This window comes from Pongo pygmaeus, chromosome 5 (assembly GCF_028885625.2).
Source record: "Pongo pygmaeus isolate AG05252 chromosome 5, NHGRI_mPonPyg2-v2.0_pri, whole genome shotgun sequence".
Lineage (NCBI taxonomy): Eukaryota > Metazoa > Chordata > Mammalia > Primates > Hominidae > Pongo > Pongo pygmaeus.
In genome coordinates, this window is record NC_072378.2 from 6,254,086 (window position 1) to 6,267,180 (window position 13,095).

At 40.2% G+C, this 13,095-nt stretch overlaps 1 pseudogene; it reads right to left on the reverse strand.

The window, feature by feature from the left end:
* LOC129038787 (snRNA-activating protein complex subunit 5-like) overlaps positions 1–13,095 on the reverse strand; it is a 290,162-nt pseudogene that overhangs the window by 23,405 nt on the left and 253,662 nt on the right.

The following is a 13,095-nucleotide window of genomic DNA, read 5'->3' on the forward strand; positions in this document are numbered from 1 at the left end:
ACACTATTTTTCAAATGTCATTTCCTAGATTTCCCTTGTCCCACTTCCATTCCCTGCTGAGGATGAAGTTTCCTGGGCTTCACCCCTATCCACACATTCCATTGACCATCCTGCTTACACCTCTGGGCTGAGAGGTCTTGGGCAGCTGCTACAGGAGGGCTGGGCTCTGGGAAAGAATGAGTCCCACCCTCAAGGAGCTTATAGTCTGGTGAGGACCAAAGGCAGGTAAATCAGTAATAATAATACACAGTAAAACGTGGGCAGGAACCCATGGGGAAGGCTGCTAATCCCATCTTGGTGACTGCCATCACCAAACAGAAACGTTCCTAAAGAAAACAACATCTAACTCAAAATTTAAAGGTGAGTGGTCCAGGCAAAGTGAGGTGGAGGGAAAGTGTCCCATGTGGAAGTTTGAGGAACAGAGAATGTCAAGAAACCTCTCAGAGGACATCAAGTCCCTTCTGACATAACACCTTCCAAATATCAGCAACTGGCTTAAATGGCTTGTTCTTAGACAAGGCTTTTGGACAACATGATATCAGAGCAAGGAGAAAGATCCCTGAACCGCCAAGACATCTCCCTGTCTATTCAGACTTGCCTGTAATTAACTGAGAGCACAAATATGCCATCCTATAGTTAGAAATAAAATGCCTCTGGAGAGGTCACTTCTTAAGGGTTATAAGCTCTACACCAAATAATATAAATGGTGATGTCAGAGCTCTAGCTTCCCAAAGGCAATGATTCTTAAACATTAAAGGGCATAGGAATTACCTGGGAAGCCTATTTAAAAAGGTTTGGATAGTTATACACCCACATACATAGCAACATTATTCACAATCTCCAGAAGTTAAAAACAACCCAAATATCTATTCATATGTAAATAAATAAGCAAAATGTGGTCTAGCCATAAAAATGGAATATTATTCCATCTTAAAAAGGAAAGAAATCTTGTCAGATACTACAACATGGATGAAACTTGAGGACATGATGCTCAATGAAATAAGCCCATCACAAAAGGACAAATGCTGTTTGATTCTACTTACAGGAAGTACTGAGTAGTCAGATTCGTAGCAACAAAAAGTAGAATTGTGGGTGCCAGGGGCTGGGGAGGGAGGAATGCAGGATTGTTGTTTAATGGGTATAGCATTTCACTTTGAAAAAATGTAAAAGTCCTGGAGATGCGGTGATGGCTGCACAACCACGTGAACATGCTTAATGCCTCTGAACTGTACACTTAAAAATGATCAAGATGATAAATGTTATATGTATTTTACCACAGTTAAAAACCATAATGAAAAAGAAAAAAAAAAGCATGTTCCTGGGGTCTGCTGCCAGACAGTCCAATTCAATAGGCATATGACAAGGAGGTACCAGAGAAAAGTGAAGTTCAACTTAAAGAAATAAAAAAAAGATACATGATATGAATGGAAAAATCTCCAGTGAAATAGATAGCATAAATGAAAAACAGTCACAGCTTTTGGAAATGAAGCGTACACTAACAGAAATGCAAAAGGCACTGGGAAGTTTCAGCCATAGAATTGAACAAGTAGGAGAAAGAAATTCAGAGCTTGAAGGCAAGCCTTTTGAATTAACTCAATCCAACAAAGACAAAGAAAAAAGAATTGTAAGAAATGAACAAAGCCTCCAGGAAATTTGGGATTATGTTAAATGACCAAATCTAAGAATAACTGGTGTTCCTGAGGAAGAAGAAAAATCTAAAAGTTTGGAAAACATATCTGAGGGAATAATCAAGGAAAATTTATCCAGCCTTGCTAGACATCTAGACATCCAAACACAAGAAGCTCAAAGAACACCTGGGAAATTCATCACAAAAAGATCACCACCATGGCACATACTCATCAGGTCATCTAAAGTCAAGATGAAGAAAAGAATCTTAAGAGCTATGCGGCAAAAGCATCAGGTAAACTATAAAGGAAAACCTATTAGATTAACAGCGATTTCTCAGTAGAAACCCTACAAACTAGAAGGGATTAGAGTCCCTGTCTTTAGCCTCCTTAAATAAAACAATTATCAGCCAAGAATTTGGTATTCAATGAAACTAAGCTTCATAAATGAAGGAAAGATACAGTATTTTTCAGACAATCAAATGCTGAGAGAATTCACCACTACCAAGCCAGCACTACAGGAACTGCTAAAAGGAGCTCTAAATCTTGAAACAAATCCTTGAAATAGAATCTCCTTAAAGCACAATATCACAGGACCTATAAAACAATAACACAATGAAAAAAAATGCAATGTATTCAGGCAACCACTAGCGTGATGAACAGAATAGTACCTCACATCTCAATACTAATGCCGAATGTTAATGACCTAAATGCTCCACTTAAAAGATACAGAATAGCAGAATGAATAAGAATTTGCCAACCAAGTTATCTGTTGTTTTTGAGAGAGTCACCTGACACATAAGGACTCACATAAACTTAAGGCTAAGGGGTGGAAAAAGATATTCCATGCAAATGGACACCAAAAATTAGCTGGAGTAGCTACTCATATCAGACAAAACAAACTTTAAAGCAAGAGCAGTTAAAAAGGACAAAGAGGGACATTATATAATGATAAAAGGACTAGTCGAACAGGAAAATATCACAGTCTTAAATACATATGCAGCTAACACTGGAGCCTCTAAATTTATAAAACAATCACTACTAAACCTAAGGAATGAGATAGATGGCAACACAATAATAGTGGGGGACTTCAATATTCCACTGACAGCCCTAGACAGGTCATCAAGACAGAAAGTCATCAAAGAAACAATGGACTTATATCCTAGAACAAACAAACTTAACAGATATTTACGGAACATTCTACTCAACAACTACAGAATGTATATTCTATTCGTCAGCACATGGAAATTCTCCAAAATAGACCATACGATAGGCCACAAAACAAGTCTCAGCAAATTTAAGAAAACTGAAATGATGTCAAATACTCTCTCAGACCACAGTGGAATGAAACCGGAAATCAACTCCAAAAGGAACCCTCAAAACCATGAAAATACATGGAAATAAAATAAGCTGCTCCTGAATAATCATTGGGTTAACAATGAAATAAAGACGGAAATTTAAAAATTCTTTGAACTGAATGATAATAATGACGTAACCTACCAAAACCTCTGTAATACAGCAAAAGCAGTGCTAAGAGGAAAGTTCACAGTATTAAAGGCCTACATCAAAAAGCCTAAGAGAGCACAAATAGACAATCTAAGGTCACACCTCAAGGAACTAGAGAAACAAGAACAAACCAAACCCAAACCCAGAAGAAGAAAAGAAATAACCAAAATCAGAATAGAACTAAATGAAATTGAAACAAAAAAAATTACAGAAGATAAATAAAACCAAAAGCTGGTTCTTTGAAAAGGTATAAAATTGATTGACCATTAGTGAGATTAACCAAGGAAAGAAGAGAGAAGATCTAAATAAGCTCAATTAGAAACCAAACCAGAGACATTACAACCAATACCACAGAAATACAAAAGATCATTCAAGGGTACTATGAACACCTTTATGCACATAAACTAGAAAACCTAGAGAAGATGGATACATTCCTGGAAAGATACAACCCTCCTAAATTAAACCAGGAAGAAATAGAAACTCTGAATAGACAAATAACAAGCAGTGAGATTGAAATAATATTAATAATTAAAAAGTTACCAACAAAAAAGTCCGGGACCCAATGGATTCACAGCTGAATTCTATCAGAATTCAAAGAAGAATTGGTATCAATCCTATTGACACTGTTCCAAAAGAAAGAAAAAGAGGGAATCCTCCCTAAATCATTCTATGAAGTCAGTATCACCCTAATACCAAAACCAGGAAAGGGCATAACAAAAAAAGAAAAATACAGACCAATATCCCTGATGAATATAGATGCAAAAATCCTCAACAAAATACTAGCTAACTGAATCCAATAGCATATCAAAAAGATAATTAATCATGATCATGTGGGTTTCATACCAGGGATGCAGAGATGGTTTAACATACACAAGTCAATAAATGTGATACATCACATAAACAGCATTAAAAACAAAAATCACATGATTATCTCAATAGATACAGAAAAACATCAGACAAAAACTAGCATCTCTTTGTGATTAAAACCCTCAGTCAAATTGGCATAGAAGGGACATAACTTAAGGTAATAAAAGTCATCTCAGACAAACCCACAGCCAACATTATAATGAATGGAATAAAGTTGAAAGCATTCCCCTGAGAACCTTAACAAAACAAGGATTCCCACTTTCACCATTTCTATTCAAGATACTACTGGAAGTCCTAGCCAGAGCAATCAGACAAGAAAAAGAGATAAAGGATATCCACATCAGTAAAGAGGAAGTTAAACTGTCACTGTTTGCTGATGACATGATTGTATACCTAGAAAACCCTAAAGATACATCCAAAAAACTCCTAAAACTGGTAAATGAATTCAGCAAAGTTTCAGGATACAAAATTAATGTACACGAATCAGTAGTTCTGCTATACACCAACAGTGACCAAGCTGAGAATCAAATCAAGAACTCAACGCCTTTTACAATAACTGTAAAAAAAATAAAATACTTAGGAATACACCTAACCAAGGAGGTGAAAGATCTCTGCAAGGAAAACTACAAAACACTGCTGAAAGAAATAATAGATGACACAAACAAATGGAAATACATCCCATGATCATGGATGGGTAGAATCAATATTGTAAAAATGACCATACTTCCAAAAGCAATCTATAAATTCAATGCAATTCCCATCAAAATACCCCATCATTCTTCACAGAACTGGAAAAAACAATCCTAAAATTCATATGGTTCCAAAAAAAGAGCCTGTATAGCCAAAGAAAGACTACACAAAAAGAACAAATCTGGAGGCATCACATTACCCAACTTCAAACTATACTATAAGGCCATAACAGCATGGTACCGGTTTAAAAATAGGCTTATAGACAAATGGAACAGAATAGAGAACCTAGAAATAAACCCAAATATTTACAGCCAACTGATATTTGATAAAGCAAACAAAAACATAAAGTGGGGAAATGTCTCCCTATTCAACAAACGATGCTGGGATAATTGGCAAGCCACATGTAGAAGAATGAAACTGGATCCTCATCTCTCAACTTATACAAAAATCAACTCAAGATGGATCAAGGACTTAAATCTAAGACCTGAAACCATAAAAATCCTAGAAGATAACATTGGAAAAACACTTCTAGACATTGTTTTATGCAAAGACTTTATGACCAAGAACCCAAAACAGAAACAAAGATAAATAGATGGGACTTAATTAAACTAAAAAGCTTTTGCACAGCAAAAGACATAATCGGCACAGTAAACAGACAACCCACAGAGTGGAAAAAATCTTCACAATCTATACTTCCAACAAACTAATATCCAGAATCTACAAGGAACTCAAACAAATCAGCAAGAAAAAAACAATCCCTTCAGAAATTGGGCCAAGGATATGAATAGACAATTCTCAAAAGAAGATACACAAATGGCCAACAAACATATGAAAAAATGCTCAACATCACTAATTATCAGGGAAATGCAAGTCAAAACCACAGTGCAATATCATCTTACTCCTGCAAGAATGGTCATAATCAAAAAATCAAAAAATAGTAGATGTTGGCATGGACGTGGTGAAAAGGGAACAGTTTTACAATGTTGGTGGGAATGTAAACTAGTACAACTACTATGGAAAACAGTGTGGAGAGGCCTTAAATAACTACAAGTAGACCTATCATTTGATCCAGCAATCCCACTACTGGGTATCTACCCAGAGGACAAGAATTCATTATATGAAAAACATACTTGCAGATGCATGTTTATAGCAGCACAATTCACAATTGCAAAAATATGGAACTAGCCCAAAATGCCCACCAATCAGTGAGTGAATAAAGAAAAAAAAAGGGGGGAGGCTGGATAAAGAAAATGAGTGGATAAAGAAAAAAATATATATATATGTATATATATCACATTTTTTTATTTTTTATATATATATATATATATATACACACACACACATACCATGGAATACTACTCAACCATAAAAAGGAACAAAATAATGGCATTCGCAGCAACCTGGATGGAATTAGAGACTATTATTCTAAGTGAAGTAGCTCAGAAACGGAAAACCAAACATCGTATGTTCTCACTTATAAGTGGGAGTTAAACTATGAGGATGCAAAGGCATAAGAATGATACAATGGACTTCCAGGACTCAAGGGGAAAGGGTGGGAGCGGGGTGAGGGATAAAAGACTACAAATATGGTCCAGTGTACACTGCTTGGGTGATGGGTGCACCAAAATCTCAGAAATCACTGCTAAATAACTTACTCATGTACAAAAAATAAATTTAAAAAATTTACCCCCCCCAAAAAATACACAAAATAATGGGCACATGTGTGAGGGTCTCACCAGGAGATAGAATTCATTTCAGGTGCCTCAAATGAAGGGACTAAGGGGAGGGATTCCTCACTTAGATGAGGACAGGTTTGAGAAGACCAGCAGGAATGCTGAAGCACCCAGAAACCAATGGTAGCAGAAAGGTAGAACTGCTCCTAGGGCTGAAGAGGCAAAGGATGGAGATTGCGGTACCCAAGTCCAGTGAGCACTGGAGCTCTGATGAAGCCAGTGCAAGTGGAGGGGCCATGCAGCAGGAGCAGGGATGTGAGGACCAAGCAGGGAGGGAACCGGAAGAAGCGTGCCGACCCCTCTCGCGTCCTGTTCTCTGGTCTCCCCTTAGGGCCACCATTCACTAAGGCCAACAGAACTAGACAGGGAAGGAGCCAGGGATGCAGTTAATCAAGGTCAGCTCCCAGAGCATAGAGCTGGTATAGGTGAGCAAAATAACCAGCAGGATGGTTATTGGGGGTGGGGGAGCTCTGAAATCGGCATGAAAAATAAATCCTCAAGAAATCCTTTTGCAGTGACCCCTCCATCACCACCACCACCACCACCGCCCCCTCCCCCACCACCCCACGGCCGCCCAGACGCATCTTGAAGATACTCTCTCCGGGGAAGGAGCCAGAAAGCCTGGAAGCCCTGGGCAGTCGGGAGCAGAGACAAAGGTGGAAGTGGAGTAGACTGAGTTGATAGAAGGGATGCCAAACACGATGTCACAACTGTGATCCACAGAGTGGTGCTATTTCTCCCCTTCAGTTCCCACACAGAATCTGTATATAGGACGACACCTTTGCATACTGCATCACTTCAGCAGGCTTTGAACTGCAAACATGTAACTATGGTTTCTGTGGACAAGCAAGCACCTGAAATAGATTTCTGTGTCTGGGAAAGTAAACAATCTCTCCTTTGCAGACCCAAATGTGACATGAAGTATACTGAAACCATAAGCACACACTCTGGTTCCTCTACAGATGGTATAAATCTTTCGCCTTGGCCGGGCACGGTGGCTCAAGCCTGTAATCCCAGCACTTTGGGAGGCCGAGGCGGGTGGATCACGAGTCAGGAGATCGAGACCATCCTGGCAAACACGGTGAAACCCCGTCTATACTAAATATACAAAAAATTAGCCAGGCGTTGTGGCGGGCGCCTGTAGTCCCAGCTACTCGGGAGGCTGAGGCAGGAGAATGGCGTGAACCCAGGGGGTGGAGCTTGCAGTGAGCCGACATCGCGCCACTGCACTCCAGCCTGGGCGACAGAGCTGTCTCAAAAAAAAAAAAAAAAAAAAAAAAAAAAAAAACTTTCGCCTTTTACTAAAACCATAAGCATCATTATTCTAAACAGTATGTCCACTTTCAGGTAATCACTCAGATTAAGTCGTAAGTCTGCACATTTCTGAGAAAGGTGCAACAAAAAGCAACTTTGTAATGTGTACAAATTACACAAATATGTTGTTAACCTTGGGCAAGCAAGAAGTAGCTAATTTAATAAATCATAAGTTCTGTGAAGTTTGAGGTTTTTAACATGCAATAGGCATAAATTACACAATCACAGGATTCATTCTTCTTTTTTTTTTTCCGAGACGGAGTCTTAGTCTTGTCACCCAGGCTGGAGTGCAGTGGCACAATCTTGGCTTTCTGCAACCTCCACCTCCCAGGCTCAAGCGATTCTCGTGCCTCAGCCTCCTGAGTAGCTGGAATTACAGGCTTGTGCCACCATGCCCAGCTCATTTTTTTATTTTTAGTAGAGACGGGGTTTCACCATGTTGGCCAGCCTGGTCTCGAACTCCTGACCTCAAGTGATCCACTTTGGCCTCCCAAAGTGCTGGGATTACAGGCATGAGCCACAGCGCCCGGCCAGGATTTATTCTCATTTACTCATTTATTTAACTAACATTTACTGAACTCCTGTAATATGCCAGGAGCTAATCTAGCTGCTGAACAAAACAGGCAAGACCTGGACCTTGGTGGAACTGAAATAGCTGAAGATGGGGCAAATTACACTCTGGCTTCCTTTCTACCACATCACAGGTTTTTGGAGTTTAGAAAGACTGAATTGCCCTTTGCAGAACTTTATTGAAAATGCTGATGTTTTCCTAAGAGCAAGTGTATGGAGTAAAATTCTAGGCTGTGTCTCATAGACTCTGCCTGCCAAAGCTTGGCATGCCTCTCTTCCTCCCGCCCTCCCTCCCTCTCTCTCCTTTCTCCCGTCCTTTCTCCTTTCCTCCCTCCCTCCTTTCCTGTCATCCTTCCGCCCTTCCTTTTCTTCTCTTTCTTTCTTTTTTCTCTTATCTGCTCTCTTTCTTTTTTATCCCCCAATCACACCCATACTGTTATACCAGTTCTGTTCTGGAGTACAACCTTCAACAAAGCAAAACAAAACAAAAACACTCAGGGGTTTTCTTTATTTATTTATTTAATTTTTTGCTCTTTTTGCCCAGGTTGGAGTGCAGTGGCACGATCTTGGCTCACTGCAACCTCCACCTCCCAGGTTCAGGCAATTCTCCTGCCTCAGCCTCCCGAGTAGTTGGGATTACAGGCATGCACCACCACACTTAGCTAATTTTTGTATTTTTAGTAGAGACAGGGTTTCACCGTGTTGGCCAGGCTGGTCTCGGACTCCTGACCTCAGGTGATTTGCCTGCTTGGCCTTCCAAAGTGCTTGGATTACAGATGTGAGCCACTGCTCCTGGCCTCAAGGGTCTTTTAGATTGAAGTAAAAAAAAAAAAAAAAATGGAATTTGTTAAATTGGTAGCCTACTTTGTGTTCCTATAAGCAAACAGAAAGTACTTCCCCCAAGGCACTATTCCCCCATACCACTATTTGACCATATTTTATTTATCAGTGACTCTCCAGGTCTAACCAGGGTGACCAACTCATCCTGGTTTTAACACTAACTCTTCAGTCTCCTGGAAGCCAAGACAGTCGGTCACCCTTCCTGTAACACAATAATACCTAGCAGATTCTTTATACACACTTTCTATATGAATAAAGAAATACCCTCATAAAAATATGCAATACTCATCCACACACTTCATTGATTCAATTTTCTCTAAGATGTTTTCTCATGTAAAAACAGAAAAAGGAGACTTTCATACACAAGGCTATTTCCAATTATAACCATTAAAAATCAGATGTTTTAGGTTTGAATGTTAAAATATTTAAAATCTCATATAAACTCAGTATGCAATATGTTTATTTTAGTATTCTTAGAGAAAAAAGTCAGAGTATTTATTCTTGTTATACTCTGTAACTTTCATTCTGCCAAATGTAGGTGGGGTGAGCAAATAGATTTTTGAAAATAGATTCTGAAAACCAATTTAAAAAAATCTAATGGCTTCAGGCAGTCATAAACTTGGGATTATGGCTGTCTGCAGGGCAGAAGTAATGAGGCATGAATAAATATTGTTGATCTCACTTCCTCCCTCTGTAAATGACCAACAAGAGCCATGTTGTACATGTAACGCCACTGACTCACAAGCAGAGGAACCCAAACAACTTCATTTGTGCTTCACAGTTGAAGACAGCCCCTGTTGCATGACCTCAGGCTTAATAAGCCATCACAGGTCCAGAGACAATTCTTCCTGCAGACACACTTCCCAGCCCAGCTCATCAGGAGACACTGGCTCAGGCACAGTCTCTCCCACTCGAAAGCTTTATTAGCCATTATCCTTCGTGACTTCAAGGTGAGATCTCAACACACAGTAAAAACAGCTCATTTTCCATTGCTTCTCACATAATAGGCAAATCTATTTCCCTTATAGAACAGGAATTACAGGTGTAAATGCCACCTACACAGCTATTTCACTGCAGGGGCCACCCCACCAAAAAGAGAGTATCTTAGCCATGGGATATGCTTTTCTGTGGTTTAAACCAAGTTTAAGTAAGAACAGGTCTCAGTTTTATTTTCCTTCCTCCCTCCTCCTCTCCCTCCATTCTTTTGTTCTTTCTTCCTTCCTTCTCTTTCTTTCTTTCTTCTCCTTCCTTCCTTTTTTCCTTTTCTTCCTCATGAGACTGCAGAAAAAACTTATAACATGAAATACTAATCAATGGTTTGCAAGACTAACGTTCCTCAGACAACAGCTTAGGAAGTACTGCTGTGAACATCGAATGGAGATTAATGATCTACTCTGTCCTCCTCATTTCAGCAGAATGTTCTGGACCTATGTTCTCACCTTTACTCCTTAATGGAGAGCTGCATGTGGGAAGTGCATCGGTTTCAGGCCCAACTTGGTCGCTAAACCACTGCTGGGTCTCATCTCTTCACCTCTACAATGGGAGTTTGGAATGAGGCATTCTCCAATGTCCCTTCAGTTCTAATCATGTTCTACATTAATTGGTACACACACATGCATGCGTACACACACACGCATGCGTGCACACACACACTCCAATGTAACCACATATAAAGGTATGGACTAAGTTGTGTCCCTCATCTCTCAAAACACTTGTTGAAGTTCCAACCCCCAGTACCTCAAAATGTGACTTTATTTGGAGATAGGGCCTTAAATAGGTGATTAACTTAAAATGAGGCCATGAAAGCAGGGCTCTAATGGATTATGACTGGTGTCTTTTTTTAAGAGGAGGAAAAGACACAAGGGATGCATGTGAAGAGAGAGAAGGGCATGTGAGGACACAGGGAAAAAGGATACCATCTGCAAGCCAAGGAGAGAGCCCTCGGAAGGAACCAACCCTGACAACAGCTTGACCTTGGACTTCCAGCTTCCAGAACTGTGAGAAATACATTTATGTTGTTTAAGCTGCCCAGTCTGGTATTTTGTGTGTTGCAAATATGTCCCCTTTCTATCAAGGAAGATCTGCATTTATGCTCCGACCCCAACTGTATGTGCAACATGGCAGAAACTGAAGGTTTGTCTGGAAGACCCAGACTTGGATCCAAATGGTGCAGTTGGAATAACTTCCTTCGGGTACCAAGTAATCCATACTGATGTGGTCTATGGCTGACCTTTAACCACAACCACATGGCATGTCTTCATTCTCTTGGAAACTGCAGCAGAACAAGCCTCATGCTGGAAAAGGCATGGCTAACATGGGCTTCTCCCCTTTGCTAAGATTCACGAAGACCCAGAAAATTCTACAAGTATTTACTGAGCACTCGTCATGCACCGGGAGTGATGCAAGACACAAGATAAATAAAGCTGGGGCCTCCTGCCCCTGGAGAACTTACAAGTGAAGGATGATGGATATATAAGCAGCTCCACTGTAAGCCAGATGGTGTTTTGCTCAAGAAACTAAATTCTATGGAAGTTTTATCTGTGAGGAATTATATTTCATTACGAATAAAAGAAGTCCTAGGGAAAAGTGGCTCAAACAAGTAAGGACTTTATTTTTCTTATACAACTAGAATTCCAGAAGTTCATGGTTGCTGGTGTTGCTTCAAGGCTTCAAAGATGTTAGGGTCAAGGTCTTTGCAACAACTGTTTTCTCCCAGCTTTATTAAGATGTAATTGACCAATAAAAATTGTATACATTGACAGTATATAATGTGAGATCTCCACATATGCATACACAGTGAAATGATTAAATCAAGGTGTTTAACATCTCCATCACCTTCATACTTATTTTTATGTGGTGAGAACATTTAACATCTGCAGCAATCTTGATGGTCCCTTGTGGTTTCAAAGTGGTTACTCTGGCCACTGTGTCACATTGTATTTTAGGGAGATAAAAGAAGGAAGGAGGAAAAGAGCAAAAGGCAGACCAATGCCAGTTGCATCTGCAGCCCATTTTAGAGGCTTTCTCCTTGAATCCCACCCACCTCCTTCCATTAACATGTCACTGGCCAGACCAGTGCTCCATGACCTCCGGACCTAGAGAGAGGCTGAGAAATGCAATTTTTTTCACCTAGGCACTTTGCTGCTCATCCCTCCAGCAAGAATGAGAAAGAGAAGTAGAGGGAGAATAGATTTGGGGTAGGCAAAACAAACAGAGAGCAAGGAGAGGTGTGTTCATCTGCAATGACTCATTCCATGTTGTTAGAGGATGTGAGGTGTGAGCTGAATCCAGAGGCAAGCAGCGTGGAAAGAGCAGTCTATGCAGAGGGGTCATCACCACAAAGACAGAAGGTTCAAGACCACAGATCACATAAGAACCACTGAGGCTAGGGCTTAGCATGTATGGGCTATGAGAGAAAGTACCAGAAGATCAGTTAGAACATGCAGATGGGAGCTAACTGGTGAGTTTACTAGTTTCCTAGAGCTGCCATAACAAATACCACAGCCTGGGTGGCTTAAATACCGGATTTATTTCCTCACAGTTCTTCAGGCTAGAAGTCCAAAGTCAAGGTGTCAGCAGAGTTGCTTTCTCCTGAGGCCTCTCTCCTTGGCTTGCACGAAGCTGTCTTATCACTGCATCCTCACATGGTCATTCCTCTGTCTGCACACATCTCTCTGCATGTCCAAGTTTCCTCTTCTTATAAGGATACCAGCGACATTGGATCAGGGTCCACCCTAATGGCCTCAGTGTAACTTAATCACCTTTTTAAAGGTCCTATCTTCAAATATGGTTGCATTCTGAGGTATTGGGGGTTAGGCCTTCGACACAGGAATTTGGGAGTGGGAGGGCAAGACATGATCAGAATTCAACCCATAACAGGGAGAATCTTAAAATCTAGGGCAAGGAGTTTGTGTTTTGTTCTGTATGCAAGAGGAAGACAGCAGACGTTC